This window comes from Tupaia chinensis, unplaced genomic scaffold (assembly GCF_000334495.1).
Source record: "Tupaia chinensis unplaced genomic scaffold, TupChi_1.0 Scaffold143584_1, whole genome shotgun sequence".
NCBI lineage: Eukaryota > Metazoa > Chordata > Mammalia > Scandentia > Tupaiidae > Tupaia > Tupaia belangeri.
Window position 1 is genome coordinate 9,505,558 of NW_006203430.1, and position 12,858 is coordinate 9,518,415.

The following is a 12,858-nucleotide window of genomic DNA, read 5'->3' on the forward strand; positions in this document are numbered from 1 at the left end:
TAAGAGAGATACGAAGTGAGAAAGCAAGCCACCAGATTCAGGACTCTAACCCTTAGCCATGTAGGAATGTCCAGTGCCTTAACCACCACATCTGCGGGTCTTCAGTCCTAGAGTATTTGTAATCCAGAGGATGGGCTGGCAACCCACAGAGTCCAGAGACCAGGGGACACCTTACAACTCCTGGATGGGGGCCAGCAGGTGGAATGGTGGTTAAGGTGCTGAATTACCACATGGTCTACTGCAGTTTAGGTCCTGGACCTGGCAGCTTGACAATCACATCGGGGGACCAACAGATGGGGGAATGGTTATATCACTGGACTCTCACACATTCGACAAGAGTTCGAATCTTGGACCCTACAGCTTAAAACTCACACATTGGGGTGGGAGCGGTGGTGGCTTGGTGGTTAAGGGTGCTGGATTCCCACAGGCTGACCACAGTTTGAGTCCCAGCCCCGGCAGCTTGCTTTCTTACTTTCTCTTTCTCTCTTGCTCTGTCCCTTTCTGGTCAAATTAAAATAAATAAAGTTAAGTTAAAAACAAACAAATAACAAAAACCTCACACTGGGTGCATGTGCATGTTCAAGATCTGAAGAGAAAAATGGAGGATTGTGGTGTGGCCATCCCCCCGGTGGGTGATTTCTTGTTTTCTGTTTCTCTCTGTGTCTCTGGTGAGCACACACGCCCTATAAAAATCTCTCTAAAAAAAGGAAAGAAAATCGCATTGGGTGTCTGGCAGGTGGTGTGGTGGTTAAGGTGCTGGACTCCCACATGGCTGACTGGGGTTCAAGTCTTAGACCTGGCCGCTTGCTTTTTCCCTTTCCTTTTATCTCTCACTCTCTGGTCAAATTTAAAAAATAATAACAAAAAATAAATACATACATAAATAACTAAATATTTTTTTTAAGTAAAGGAAATCACATCAGGCACATGCACATGCCTGCCCTAGATCTCAGGAGAACAGAGGAGAAGGGATTGCAGCATGACTATCACTCCTGCTCCCAGGATAATTTCTCACTTTCCCTCACCATCTCTCTCTCCTTCCAGCTAGCGCACATGCCCTATGGTAAAAACAAACAAACAAACAAACAAACAAACAAACAAACTCCTGGATGAAGACTGGTTGCATTAGACCCAGGGTTTGTGAATAGCTATGACTGACAAGACATAGGAGTATCTGTGGCCCCAGTTAAAGAAATACAAACCTTTGTAGGTCTGCAATACTTGCAACTAATGTATTGTACCTTAAGAACCATTACTGGGCTGGCAGGTGGCATGGTGGTTAAGATAGCTGGGATCTCACATGGCTGACTATAGTTCAAGTCCCGGATCAGGCAGCTTGCCTTCTCACTTTCCTTCTCTCTCTCTCTCTCTTACTCTCTCACTGTCTGTGATAAGCACATGTGCCCTATAGCAAATTTTTTTTAAAATTTTTTTTTGAGAGATTTTCACTGTAGGGCGCGTGCACTCGCCAGACAGACAGAGAGAGACATAGAGACAGAAAGCTAGAAATCACCCCCCAGGGGGGATGGTCACTGCAATCCCTTCTCCTCCATTCTCCTCTCGGGATCTTGGGCACGCACGCACACGCGCCCGGCGTGAGTTTTAAGCCACCGGGTCCGGGATACGAACCGCGGTCGACTACGTGGGAGTCCAGCGACATAGCCATTACGCTAATTGCTGGTTCCCCCCTATAGCAAATTTTAAAAATAAATAAATAAACTTAAATAATTCTTAAAATTTTTAAAAAATGGTTATGGTTACAACAATGAATCAGATTCATTGTCTCTATACTTTAAGATTAGGCAACATGGGGCCAGTAGACGGCATAGCAGTTACTGAACTCCCACATGGCTAACCACGGTTTGAGTTGCAGATCCAGTGGCCTGAAAATCATGTCAAGTGTGCATGCCCAAGATCCCAGGATGAGGATGGAGAAGGGATTGTGGCATGGCCATCATCCCTGGGGGCTGATCTATCACCTTCCCTCTCACTGTCTCTTTATCTCTCTGGAGAGTGCACATGCCCTAAAGCAAAAAAACTCTAAAAAAATAGATTAAGTGGGGCCAGCAGGTGGCATGGTGGTTAAAGGTGCTGGATTCCCACATGGCCAACCGTGGTTTGAATCCCGGACCTGCTGGCGGCTTGCTTTCTCCCTTTCCCTCTTTCTATCTCCATCTCTCTCTGGTAAAATGAAAGAAATAATGATAACAAATGGAATTAAATAAATAATTTTTTTAAAAAAAGAAAATAACAGATTAAGCAAGATGACTTGAAAATCATGCTGGGCACGTGTGTCAGCACCCAAAATCCAGAGAGGAAAATGGAGGAAAAAGAATTGTGACATGGCCATCCTCCGTGAGAGGTGATTTCTCTTTTCCTCTCTCTGTCTCTCTTCAGTGAGCAGATGTGCTCTATGGCAAAAGCCATAAATAATAATAATAGTAAAAGAATAAGCATGCTGACCCCAGGCACGTATGAGGTCATCCTGATCCCCTTATCAGAGCATTTAGCCAATCACTGCTGTACACACTCCCTCCTATAGATTTTGACCTATATAAAGCTTTGATTAAAGAAAAAAACTGATGTAATACTAGGACCAGCAGAGAGCATAATGGTTATATCACCAGACTCCGACACAGTCGATTGCAGTTCAAGCCCCAGACCCAGTGGCTTAAATTCGCTCCAGGTGTGTGTGCATGTGTGCCCCCAAACCCAAGAGAATGGAGAAGAGATTGTGGTGTGGCCATCCCCCATGGGGGATGATTTCCTGCTTTTTATCTCTCTGTCTCTCTGGCAAGCACATGTGCTGTATAGCAAAAATCTCTTAAAAAAAAGATGTAATATCTCTCCCCTTCTAGAACTTTTGCCTTTATTACTTTTAAAAATTTTGCTATAGGGGGAACCAGCAGTTAGCATAATGGCTATGTCGCTGGACTCCCACGTAGTCGACCGCAGTTCACGTCCCAGACCCGGCGGCTTGAAACTCACGCCAGGCGTGTGTGCGTGCATGCCCAAGATCCCCAGAGGAGAATGGAGGAGAAGGATTGCGGCATGACCATCCCCCCTAGGGGGTGATTTCTCGCTTTCTGTCTCTCTGTCTGTCTCTCTGTCTGTCTGGCGAGTGCATGTGCCCTATAGTGAAAAACCTCTCAAAAAAAATTTTTTTTTGCTATAGGGAATGTGTGCTAAGGTGGGGAAAAAAGTAAGAAAGCACCCTTGGGGAGATAACCATGTCACAATCCCCTCTGTTCCATTTTTCCTCTGGGATTTTGGGCACATACTCATACCGCATTTCAGGCCATAAGGTAGGGACTTGAACTGTGCCATGCCATCATTGGCTGGCCTGACTTTTTTCTTTAAATGCACCCTTGGGACCAACAGATGGCATAATGGTTACATTGCTGAACTCCCATGTGACTCACTGAGGTTTGAGTCCCAGACCCAGTGGCTTGAAACTCACACCGGGGTGTGTGTGTGCATGCGTACCCAAGATCCCAGATGGAGAAGGGACTGTGGCATAGTCATACCCCCTGGGGGGTGATTTGTCACTTTCCCTCTCACTGTATCTGTCTCTACTGAACACTAAGGCTAAAATCTCTTAAAAAAAAAAATTCACCCAGAAGGGGACAGCAGGTGAAGTGGTGGTTAAGGTGCTGGATTACCACATGGCTGACTGCAGTTCAAGTCCGGGCCCAGATGCTTGAAAAGCATGCCAGGTGCATGTGCATGTGTGCCCAAAATCCCAGGAGGATAAAGGACTGCAGCCTGGCCATCCCCCCTGGGGTGATTTCTCATCCCCTCTCACTGTCTATGTCTCTCTCTCTCTAGCGAGTGCACATGTCCTATAACAAAATACTAAAAATAAAATCACCCTTAAAAGTGTAAGACATTGTGGAACCAGCAGTTAGTGTAATGGCTATGTTGCTGGACTCCCACGTAGTCGACCGCGGTTCGAATCCCAGACCTGGTGGCTTAAACTCACGCCGGACACGTGTACATGCATGCCCAAGATCCTGAGGCTCTCTGTCTCTCTCTCTTTCTGGTGAGCGCACACGCCCTATAGCAAAAACCTCTCCAAAATAAATAAATAAAAAGTGTAAGACATGGGTGTATATATTCACAGCACACTTAAATATTTGGACACCCAGGCAACATCCTCAATTCTGGTCCAAATAAACTCTTGCTTTGCTTCCTCTGCCTTAGCATTTGTCTTGGGTAATTTCTATGCAGTAGCGGTGAATAGCAGGGGCTCAATCATAATAAACACGTGAACCTGCTCTGCTGGTTAACTCATAACAGGAATTAACAGGACAATTTGAGGAGTGAGGAAGGGAGGGGGAGTTGTTTGGCAGTTAATTGACCTTCTCTGGCATCCACAGAAATGTCTAACGTTAATAAGAAAATTAGAAGGGGCTGGCAGGTGATGTGGTTAAAAGTGCTGGACTCCCACATGGCGCTCTGTGGTTCAAATCCTGGACCTGGTGGCTTGCTTTCTCACTGTCTGTCTTTCTGTCTCTCTCTGGTCAAATTGGAAAATAATAATGATAAAGTTAAAATAAAATAATTATTTAAAAAATTAGCAGTCTACACTTCAGTAATGTGGAGGTCTCTATAAGGCAGAAACAGAGAAAACGTGTGCGTCTGGGGTGCAGAGCTGTGCTGCAGTTTTCACTGCTTTAAGTTCTGCGAGGATCAAAACCAAGCACTGGCATTAGCTGTCTTTAAACAAACTCGGCCAAGGAGAATGGGCAGTGTGACGGCTCGTTAATGCAAAAGCCCCGCCTGTTCTCCTCAGTCTAACGTCACCGTCGGAGCCTCCGTCTCCATAGCAACGGAGTGCGTCTCTCAGACAGCCACAGCGCAGGCGGTGGGAGCCGCGCCGTTCCAAAAGCCGGCGGCGCCACGTCGGGTCTAGACCGCGGGACGTTCAGCCCCAAACCCCTGACGCACTTCCGGAGCCTGCCCCGCTGCTTACTGCGGAGGGGCGTGGCCGCGGCGCCGCGCGGTCCCACCGCCTGAGCACTGGTGCAAACGCTAGCTCGAGCGCTGGGTTGACCTGCGTGCCGGCGCTCACTCCTCCGGACCCTCCACACACTCGGTCAGAGCCCGCTCTCTGGCCACGGGGAACCACCGCTGCCCGCGTGCGTCAGCGCCGCCGCCCGCCGCCCGCCGCGGAGCCAGCTGGGGATCGAGGCGTGAATCGAGGCCTGCGCGGGACTACTACAGGCACTGGACTACAGCTCCCGGCAGGCGGCGCGGCGGGGGGGGGGGGGGCGCCAGGGGGCAGGGGCTGGCTGGGGCCCCCGCGCGCCCCGGCCGAGCCGCGACTGACGGGCTGGCTGCTAACCTTGGCTCACCCGGGCCCCGCGGGAGGGACGGAAACTTGAGGGCAAGTGCAGGGTCGGCGGGGCCGGCGCGGCCAGCGCGGCCTGGACAGGCTCTGGAATCGCCGGGGGCGCAGGGTGGCTTCCCCGGGCTAGGGCACACGATGACAGGGGGCGGGGCGGGGTGCAGGATCAGGGTGGGCGTCCAGCTTGCGCACACTCAGCTTGTCTGGGCAGTTGGTGGGTTGGTGCCCCGGACCCTAGCTGCTCCGCGCCGGGTGGTTTGTGGCCCGTGCGCTTCCTGGTGCCACCGCCGCGACCCCGGCGCTGATGGGGCCCATCGCTGGCGTTTCCTGCACCCCAGATGGAGCCACGGCGGCCAGACCCCAGGGAGCGCTTAGGGCAGGAGGCAACTCTGAATGTCGTGACCGTGGGCTGGGGGAAATGAACAGACAGGCGCTCACTGCCAGTCGTGGGCCGGTCGGAGGTGCTAACTGTGCATTTCGGCGTCTCCCCATGGCCACAGGGTTGGATCGCTCAGGGATTGAGCTGAATCTCAGCAAGGCTGGAAGCCAATCCCCAGGTCTCTAGGCATCAGGGCTGCAGCCCAAGAGTCTCAAGGCCAGTGGGCGGGCGACTGACAGCCAGACAGGTGAGCTCTTGATGGATTGTTTTGGCATGTTAGTTTGGATTTGGTGCTTTCTCCCTATAGATTCGGTCTGATGCCGTATCAGAGGGGTTGTGTTTGTGTTTTCGCATGTGTGGGTGGGGGCAGTGATAAATAATTCCGCCTTTATCCTTGAGGTCCGAACCAATTGAAGAGCTAGGCAAAGGTGCCAGGCATGTCCTGGTGGGCACAAGCAACCCTGGGGACAAAGCAGCCCACACACAGGAACATGACAAGTCTGTCCTTCCTGGAACACTCCCTCGGTCCCAGTACTACTACCCTGGCCTGTTGCTCCAGGTGCAACAAGTATGAATATTACTCCTTCCCAAGGTCAGCCCTGAGCAGTAGAGTAGGGGATGACACCCCAATATGCAGGACACCTGATGGAGGGTCTCCACTTATATGGCCAAGGTTAGAGATGATGACAGGCTTGACTATGTGGAATTTCCCCCAGCAGGTGTCATGCTGGCCCTGTTGGGCTTCCTGGCCTCTCTCAGAGCTTCACCCCATTCCTCCAGGGGCTTGACCCCCACCAGCACCCAGGGTATCCATCTGCATTTTAACCAGAGCTACCATGTGGCAGGAACCTATGGTTTGCCAGTTTTTTTTTGCCAGTTTGTTGACATAAAGTCAGTTCAATAGTATCATTAGGTCCTGCCAGAGGTACAGGAAGGGCAGCCTCGTCCTGTGCAGTCTCAATTTCATGAACTTTATTTTTTTGAATAAAAACAGTTTGCTAACTGCCTAGCTAAACGTGATTTAATTTCTGTGTGTTTTTGAAGTATTTACAAGTAAAGGAAAGCCATAATCCTATACTATCCCAGTTTACATTCCATAAATCTTTCCCTCTAAAAGCTGGTGGTTTTTTGGGGCTAAAAGTGAGTAAGCCAACAGAGCAGACCTGAGTAGGCCACTTGTGTGGTTAAGATGGTGAATGCTAAATGTGTAAAACCACCTTTTAAAAACCGCTTCTCCCCAGACTGGCTTGCTGTCTACCTCTTTGGTTTGCCGTGTTCTGTGCCAGCAATGGCCGCTAGTTTCCAACAGGAAATCTTGGTGGCTGAGCGAATTTGTGACCCAGGAAGTAGCAACTAAATGCCTGGGATGCTGATTCAAGGCTGGTGTGTGCTCTAAGGTGAGTTTTGATTTTGCTAAAGCACATCCTGTTACCTGCATCCTCACATGCTACTTCACAGTTGCATTATTTTATTTTAGCTAATTAATTATTAAAATTTGACCAGAGAGAAACAAAGAGAGAGAAAGAGGGAAAGTGAGAAAGCAAGCCACTAGGTCTGGGACTTGGACTGCGATCAGCCATGTGGGAGTCTAGTGCCCCAACCATCATGCCACCTGCTGGCCCCCCCAGTCATCTTAAATATCAGTAGTGATATGTCTGAGGAGGTTTGGGGGCCAGTCAGGGGCATAGCCTGTACACTCTGGGGTAGATGGCAAAATCTAGCATTTCAGACCAAGGAGAAAAGCTCAGTAACTCTGTTAGTAAATTTCCCACCGAGATGGTGGTGTGTGTGAGCGTGTGTTACATTGTAGTGCTCGGCATTCTTCAATATGGAATACCAGCTGCACGTTTGTTTAAGAGAGGGAGAGCAAAGGGTGGTTTGGAACCCATTCCTGTGGACCTGAAAGTTGGGCCACATGTGCACCTGGGGCTGTGCTGGGCAGGGTGGCTCCGTGTAGTCCTCCACACGTTGGGCTGAGGTTCTTGCATGGCGGTGGCAGATTCTGACTTCGCTGTTTCGGGGAGGCTTTGGCCAGGTTGTGATGGGGGCCCAGGCTAACCTTGGGCATCTGTATTTTCCATGGCAACCTGCCTATCTGTGTTTTATCATCACTTCCTGCACCTGCCCTGATCCTATACTCCCCACTGGTCACCCCTTCTCCACACTCCCCTGGTGAGCCCTTCCGAGGTGAGGCAGTGAGCCCGAGGCTGGGGGCAAGTGGAACACAGCCAGCGATGATGCACTGGGCCCTGGGGTAAGTGACTAAGATCAGACAGATTGGGGCAGGGGAGGAGGCACAGAGCTACAGGAAAGCCACTTGGCCCACGTCAGGGGCCCTAGGATAATGAGCCGTTTCCCGTCTGTCCCTGTGGTAACTGTGTAGGGGGTGTGAGGAGGCATTGCTGGAGACACTGTTCAGAGGAGACTTGGGTCGTGCTGGGTGTAGGTGCTACCTCTGAAACAGGATAGAGCCTAAGATGTCCAAGGATGGGGGCTACTGGAGGGGAGGGACAAAGAGGCCCCTCATGTGATGGCCGCTTCTCTGTGCTCACATGTCCCAGTGCACAGTGGGGAGCCATGACATGAATGAGTTGCACTGACCTCCCTGCCTGGACTCCTTGGGATTCCTCCCCTCTTGATGGGGCAGCCCTGGGTATTGGGGTACTGGTTTCAGGCATGAGAAATGAGACGGGAGGAAGCCCTCGCTGTGTCCCACCCAGCTGTGTCCTGACCAGTGGTCTCCATGAGGGACAGCCCTTGGAAGATTGGTGGTTTGCTAGCCAGGGCTAGAGGAGAACTGTGTGACTGTGCTAAAAACACCCAGCGTGACCACAGACAGGTGCTGGTGAGAGGCGCAGGCTACTCTGTTACAGGCTGGACCACGTGGAACGGTGCTGGCTGAGGCCTAGCCCTGATTTCCACAGAGCCTGCTGGGCCGGGGACCAGCCATGCTTGGCCTGCTCATGTCTTGCTGGGAAGGGTCCAGCAGCATGTGGCCAGTGGGACAGGGCCAGCAGGCGGCAGGTGTAGGCAAGGCTAGGCTCCTAGAGACAAGGGGGCACCACCTTGGATGGAAAATGACCACAGTGTCAGCTTGTGACACTTGGGATTTTTTCCTGCCCTGAGTCCTTACCCTTATCCTGGGCCAGTCTTGGGCTCAGATGTGAGTGCTCCTGCTAATGGGGCCCTCCAGTTGGTTCTGTGACTGCCGATAATGAACCCTGCTACGTGGGAGTGTTGGGGCAGGGGGGCCCTGGCTCAGTGTGTTCCCCTGGCCGTAACCAATTCTGGTGGATTCCTGGTGGGGAGGATGGTGTGTGCACAGCTGGCAGAGGTCTGCAGCCTGCCTACCCGTAAGGACCATGCCACCACTCTGGCACAGGCCTATCTCTGCCTCCGTCTGCGTCTGCCATGACTACTGGGCAGGTCTCTGTGTAAAGGAGGCTGGGTGTGGGCAGCCCAGCCTGGGCCACGCAGGCTGCAGGAGTGCTGGGAGAGTGGAGCTGCCTGCCATGCCTGACCACCGTGGGACCCCTCCCCGTGTCTGGGGCAGGCTGGCAACAGTCCCGAGCGTTCCCACCACAGGCGGTCTTGCTCTGAGCATTCTTGCTGTGGCTTGTCTGGGCTTGACATTCTGTGGAAGGAGTTAGAAGGCCCGTGGTGCTGGCATGCTCTGGCCTTCGGCTCTAGGTCTTGGTGCTACATCTCAGCAGAGTCTCCAGAGGCCACCGAAGGGAGAACAGCTGTGAGGAGTCAGGAGAGGGAGGTAGTGTAGCTCAACAGGTAAGGCTCTCTGGTCCAAACTGTCTGGTAGAGGCTCTTAATTTGCCACTGGTCAGTGAAGGCTTGTGTTTTCAACACAGTCACCGTGTTCCTCTCCATGCCTTGGTGGCCCTAGGCAGGGTGAGGAAAGGAGAATTGTAGAAGGCAGACTTGGCCAACAGGTTCATGCCCCTGAGAATCTGAAGGAGCCAAATGCTTGGCCATTTGGGTGGGACACGGACAGCCCAGCCCTGCAGACAGGGCCTCTGTGACGGCCGCAGGCTTCAGGGAAGGGCTGAGCTCTGGGGCAGCTGTTAGGCTTGGGTCCCACTGCCAGCTGCAAACACCAGGCTCTGAGCCAGAGCAGGAGTGGAGGAGCCAAACCTGGTACTGCCCCTCCTGTCCGCCTTCTAGCCAGCTAATGAGGGCTGGAGGTAGGGAGCCCAGCACTTTGGAGTGGGGCGCAGGTAGAGGCGTGACATAGGGTTCCTCCCCTTGTTGCTCACCCAACCCTGGGTTGACTTCACTCTCCTGTGGCTGAACAGGGCCCCCAGGCCTAACTGGAGCTGGTAGTGTGCTTCTCAGCCTGCTGTATCTCCTCTGATCCTCGGTGACACCCCAGCCAGCCTCAGGGCATCCCTCTAGCCTCCTGTGAAGACGAGGAGCCTGAGTCCTGGATCGAGACTGCTGTGTCCCCTCAGCTCTACTCAGGAGGTTCCCCTAGGCCTGCTCCTTTCCCAGTGCAGGGTACTGATGGCTAAGTGAGAAATGGAGTCCTGGTTGCTCTCCTGTAACCTAGGTGTCCCTGCATCCTCCGTCGTCAAGTTTATTTATTCTATGAGTGAGGGGGGGAGACAGACAGAGATCCAGGACCCTGGCAGGGTCTAGCTGTGGATACTGTAGTCCACCTCCAGCTAGCCCCGGATCATGGGCACACTCGTGTCCAGCATATGCAGGGAGGTCTCCAGACCGGAAGTGGCCACCTTCTCATGTGGGTCAGCCTTGTAGAGTATCATTTTTTTGTTTGTTTTTTTGGAGAGGTTTCAGCTATAGGGCACATGCGCTTGCCAGAAAGACAGAGAGATAGAAAGTGAGAAATCACCCCCCAGGGGGGATGGCCACACCGCAGTCCCTTCTCCTTCAATCTCCTCTCAGGATCTTGGGCACGCACACACACACGCACGGCATGAGTTTAAGCCACCGGGTGCAGGACTTCGACCGCTGTTGACTACATGGGAGTTCAGCAACATAGCTATTATTACACTAACTGCTGGTCCCGAGCATCATTTTTTTTTTTAATAAAGAATTATTTATTTAATTTTATTTATTCATTTTATTTCATTTTAATTTGACCAAAGCGAGAGTGAGAAAGTGAAAAAACAAGTCACCAGGTCGGGGACTCGAACCGTGGTTGGCCACGTGGGAGTATCCAGCGCCTTAACCATGACACCACCTGCTGGTCCCTGAGCATCATGTTTTACCACTGCACCACTGTCTGGCTCCAATTTCGCCTCTTAATGTTTTCTCAAATCCATTCATGTTGTTGGTTAGACTTTACTGAAGGCCAGAATAATACAGCAAGTGCACAGGCCATTGGTGGCTCGACTCTGCAAGGTGAACGTGCTCAGAATCCGCACTACCATCAGATCTTAGCATGTCTGGGTCTTGGAGCCCCATGGGCATCCCACTGCTGTCTCCTCCCTTCCAGGGTAACGGATGTGTTTGTCTTCTGTCCTAGTTTGTTTTGTTACTATAACAGAATACTTGGGACTGGATAACTTATTTTATTTTATTTTATTTGGAGAAGTTTTTGCTATAGGGTGTGTGCGCTCACCAGACAGATAGACAGAGACACAGAGACAGAAAGCGAGAAATCACCCCCCGGGGGGGGATGGCCACCCTGCAATTTCTTCTCCTCTATTCTCTCGGGATCTTGGGCACGCACACACACGTGCCTAGCGTGAGTTTAAGCCACCGGGTCTGTGACTTGACCCGACTTGACTACATGGGAGTCCAGCAACATAGCCATTACGCCAACTGCTGGTCCTGAGACTAGATAATTTATAATGAACAGAAGTTTATTGGCTCATGATTCTGTAGGCTGGGAAGTCAGCCTTCGTCAGATTGAGGGGCCAGCATCTGACTAAGGCCTTTTGCTGTGTCATGCCATGGCAGAAAGGGAAAGGAAGGGTGAGAGGGAGCAAGAGACTGGACTGGTAGCCTCAAGCTCTTTTTTTTTTTTTTTTGAAAAGAATTGTTTGTGTGTTTGTTTGTTTGTTATTCTTCAACTTGACCAGAGAGAGAGAGAGAGAGAGAGAGGGAGAGAAAGAGTGAGATGAGAATGAGAAAGCAAACAGCCAGGTCCGGGACTTGAAACGCAGTCTGCCATGTGGAAGTTCAGCACCTTAACCACCACACCATCTGCTGGCCACTCAAGTTCTTTTATAATCCATGTTAATTCAGTCACAAGGGTGATGCTTTTGTGACCTGAACACCTCCCATTAGGCCCCACCTCCAAGCACTGTTGTACTGGGGGATCAAATTTCCAATTCATGGTGTTTTGTTTTTTTTTTTAAGAGTTTTTTGCTATAGGGCACTTAGGATCTTGGGCATGCGCACACATGCGCCTGGAGTGAGTTTAAGCCACTGGATCCAGGACTCGAACTGCAGTTGACTACATGAGAGTCCAACGATACAGCCATTGTGGCATCTGCTGGTCCCCCAACGCATGCTTTTTGAGGGACACATTCAAACCATGGCATGTGCCCTTGGGGAACTTTCTGTAAATAGAATCATGTGATGGGTGTCTGTCTTCTGCCTCCCTTCAACCTCCGTTTGTGAGCTTCACTCTTCCCCTATGTGTATTGATGTGGGTTCATGGTCCTTGGGAACTAAACCCCCTCGAGGACTAAACCCCCCAGCTCACCTTGGAGGACATATGGGGAGGAGCTTCTGTGAACAGAGGTACCTCTGTTAGTACATACCTGAAGTGGCTGGGCCGCGCGTCTCCAGAGAACACCCTGCAGTGCTGTGTGATCTCACTGCACTGTCTCCCAAGGTATGTGGCCGAGGGTGGTATCGCAGTGATGAGCCATGTTCTGGTGTCCGGAGACACCACATCTTAGGCATCCAGGAGAGCCTGCTTCAGTGCTTTGCCCATTGCTCTGTTGGGTTGTCTGATTTTTCATATGGATATGTAGGAATAGGAGTTCTTTACATATTCAGGATACAGGTCCTTTGAGGGTTATGAGTAATGCAGATATCGTCCCTCACATGCTGCTGCCTGTCCAGTCAATGCTTGGTGAAGAGCAGTTCTTACTCTTTTTTTTAGGAGAGGTTTTTTTTTTTTAATTTAAATTATTATTTA

At 51.2% G+C, this 12,858-nt stretch overlaps 1 protein-coding gene across 8 annotated transcripts in view; it reads left to right on the forward strand.

The window, feature by feature from the left end:
* The first annotated feature begins 4,878 nt into the window (after positions 1-4,878).
* Positions 4,879-12,858, forward strand: part of MIB2 (MIB E3 ubiquitin protein ligase 2) — a 16,838-nt gene continuing 8,858 nt past the window's right edge. For 4 of the 8 annotated variants that reach the window (XM_014582369.2, XM_027766507.1, XM_027766511.1 and 1 more), the window contains exons 1-3: positions 4,880-5,098; positions 5,851-5,976; positions 6,971-7,126. The gene's annotated coding sequence lies outside the window, so the exon portion shown is untranslated. Of the gene's footprint in view, positions 5,099-5,850; positions 5,977-6,970; positions 7,127-12,858 lie in introns of all 8 variants that reach the window. The other 4 variants (XM_027766510.1, XM_027766514.1, XM_027766508.1 and 1 more) reach the window with 2 other exon arrangements.